Source organism: Oratosquilla oratoria, chromosome 38 (assembly GCF_046742065.1).
Source record: "Oratosquilla oratoria isolate Oo_2021 chromosome 38, ASM4674206v1, whole genome shotgun sequence".
NCBI lineage: Eukaryota > Metazoa > Arthropoda > Malacostraca > Stomatopoda > Squillidae > Oratosquilla > Oratosquilla oratoria.
In genome coordinates this window covers 33591174-33594776 of record NC_134814.1, presented here as the reverse complement: position 1 = coordinate 33594776, position 3603 = coordinate 33591174, and positions in this window count along the sequence as shown.

The following is a 3603-nucleotide window of genomic DNA, read 5'->3' as shown; positions in this document are numbered from 1 at the left end:
CTTACATGAGAAAGAACCCACTGGTATCCTAGGTGAACACCTATTTTGGAAGCCTCAAATGAGAGACACAAGATGCCGGGTCACAATGTGCAGAAAGTGTATGTTTCAATACAGAGAGATAAAAAAAAAAACGACAATACGAAATGAACATCGCTGATAAATTCAAAGAGAATCCCAAAGAGTTTTATAGTTACATTAGAGATAAAAAGGTTGTTAGGAATCACATTGGTCCACTATTATCTGCTGACGGTCAACTTGAATATTCAAATGAAGGAATGTGTAAAATTCTAAAAATTTATTTTAGCTCGGTATTCGTAAACGAAACACTTCAAGGTGAACTCCAAACTGAAACCTGTGAAAAGTCTAGGATAAACTTACTCACTACGGTATATATAAAAAAATTAAAAATTAAAAGGTGTATAGAGAAACTCAAAGTTAATAAAACACCAGGGCCTGACGGGTGGCATCCAAGAATCTTAAATGAAATGAAAAATGAGATTGTTGTTCCATTAGAAACTATTTTCAAGAAATCCATCATATCCGGAGATGTCCCAAGAGAATGGAAGCTAGCTAACGTTACTCCCATATTCAAAAAAGGTGACAAAAAGAAGCCAAATAACTATAGGCCTATAAGTTTGACTTCAATCGTAGGAAAAATAATGGAAACTATCATCAGAGATGCTATCGAACATCATTTAGAAAGTAACCGTTTCATAAATGATAGCCAGCATGGTTTCAGACGGAATCATTCTTGCGTGACTAACTTACTCGCACTCTACAACACACTTATCTCGCATTATGACAAAAGAAACAATATAGATTTAATATATTTAGACTTTGCAAAAGCTGTTTTAAATGGAAAAACTTCTAGATGGAAAAATGTTACGAGTGGAGTTCCTCAGGGTTCTATTCTTGGACCACTTCTATTCATAGTATATATAAATGATATAAACCATGGACTAAAATCTACTGTTTCCAAATTTGCTGATGATACAAAACTGTGCGGAGTGGTAAATGATCACTTAAACCAATTAGATATTCAAGAGATTTAAATAAATTACAACAATGGTCTGAAAAGTAGCTAATGAAATTTAACACAAGTAAATGCAAGGTAATGTACATAGGTAAAAATAACAGTAAGTACGATTACAAGTTATTTGGAAATTTGTTAACAAAAGTGGATAGTGAAAAAGATCTCGGCGTAATTATCAGTAACGACCTCAAATCATCCAAGCAGTGTATTTCAGCCTCTGAGAAAGCATATAAGATTCTAGGACTGATTGCGCGATCTTTTAATTTCAAAAGTCCATCACTCATTAACAAGCTATATAAATCGTTAGTTTGTCCACATTTGGAATATGCTGTTTCCGTATGGTCACCGAATCTCATTAAAGACATTGACAGACTGGAAAAAGTACAACGGCGAGCCACAAAACTGATTCCAAATATAAAAAATAAATCATACGAAAATCGACTAAAACATATGAATCTGTTTTCCCTAAAAAAGCGTAGACTCAGAGGTAACTTGATACATGTCTTTAAAATTCTAAAGGGAATTGACAACATCAAAAGTGACCAAATTTCCCCACTGAATGAGAATCAAACAAGAAACAATAATCAAACTGTCCGGAAATAGATTCAATTTGGAAGTAGGTAGAAACAACTTCGCCAACCGTGTGGTTAATGAAAGGAATAAACTTCCTGCACAGGTAGTGCAATGTAGTTCAGTTCGAAGCTTTAAGAATCATTTAGATAAGCACCTAAGCGAGATGCTGTAATGATTATGATTTATTTTATATGATTTGTTTTTGTTTTGTTATCAATTGTCTGTTTGATTTTCATTTATTATTAGTGTTATAGCCAACCGTGAATCAACCGATTTTCAAATCGCCCGCCTACTACTCACTGCTTCGAAGAAGACTCATAGCCGATGTACGTCCGTGCAACGTTCGGGTTTGAATCTCGCCATGAAGCTTTGACCCCGCCTACCTAGGGTATAAAAAGAGCCTCCCCGGCTGTCCACCCTCTCATACCTTCACACCACCCAAGGTCTCACCTCTTCGACGCTGTACATTGGTGTATTGCTGTTTTGTACGCAAGTATTTAGTGTAGGCCAAACTTGGACTTGTATATCGTTGTTATGTGTTGTTTATGTATTGAACTTTTATTTGTCTTGTATGCATTTGTCTATGTTTATTGTCCCAGTGTACGTTGAGTGTACTTAAATGATTAGTAAAACTTTTTTTTGTGTGTAAATACAATTAGTTAAGTTTCGTGCAAACGTCTATCTTACCTCAATCATAATCCTTATAATTCCTACTTACATTCAGTCTCAAATAGAGCTTTTTCTCGGAACGTATTTTACCTATACGTTCCACGTTTATTGTTGTGGGTTCGCTTCTCATCCGGAACTCGACTTACCCCTAGATTCCTAAAGTTCCACTCATTACGTTAACTCAGGCCAAACCCAGCAAGCAACCCATGACATTAGTTATATGTCAATTTATCATTATTTACTATTTACCTGTTTGTTTATTATTTAAACATACATATGCATTTATTTATGTATTTTATTTGTTATTTACATTATTATAGTTTTTATCTATTAGTTTATTATTATTATGATTTTTTTTTCGCATCCGACCTAGATATGGAGCAAAAGCTCTCCTGTCAGTATGCTCCGCCTTTGTAATCCTTTGAAAGTACTCTGTAGGGCCATTAGATTGGATCGACAGTCTGATACCATAGTGAGACGAGATGGCGAGTAGGAAAGGGCAATGACTTTTTTCAGTGTATACCGGATGGCGACGAGCTCAGCCGTTAAGATGGCTATGACGGGGAAGGAGGAATTTCACAGCAAATGACTCCTTAGTGGGCTATAAGAAGACGTTCGCACCTGTGCGGCCATCTTCAGGCACACAATCATTTGTAAAGACCAAGAAGTCTCTTTTGCATTTGCGCGTAGATAGCAGGTGAGGGCTATCAAATCGTCTTAGTCCGCAGGTGTGCTCAATCTCGGTTAACGTAAGGGTCGGAAAAGAGAAGGGTTTCCCTGGTACTGGACAACAACACGGTGATCACCGGATTTAAGTCCGGCTATTAGGAAGAGGTCACGGACAGAACTGGACAGTCCATAATTTGGGGCAAGATCCAGTTCTCGCAGAGTTCCTCTTCTATGAAGTTTGGTACCCTCGCCTAGCCGAAGAGATACCTGCAGGCTTTCTTCTACCTGCAATATCAGAAGATGAGACCACTAACTTTCTTGTACACCTACTCCTGTGGTACCAACTGCGACAAACCAAGCCCTAGGCAGAATATTTGACACTCAATTCAGACCATTTTGTACACCACCTTCGTATGAAAGTCACGGGGCGCAGGAACATCAAAGAGGAGCAGGAAACATGCTGGACTCTGGACATTAGAAATTAATATTTCTCTGTGTTGACCACAGGGTTCACAGCGGATGACTCTGACAATGTCGAGAGCCCGTAGAATATCATGGGAGACCTATTGAATGTGCTTGGACCACCTTCCATCTCGATGAAAGATGACACCCAGATAGGAAACAGACGACGCAGTGTGAATAGACGCCTCCATTATAGC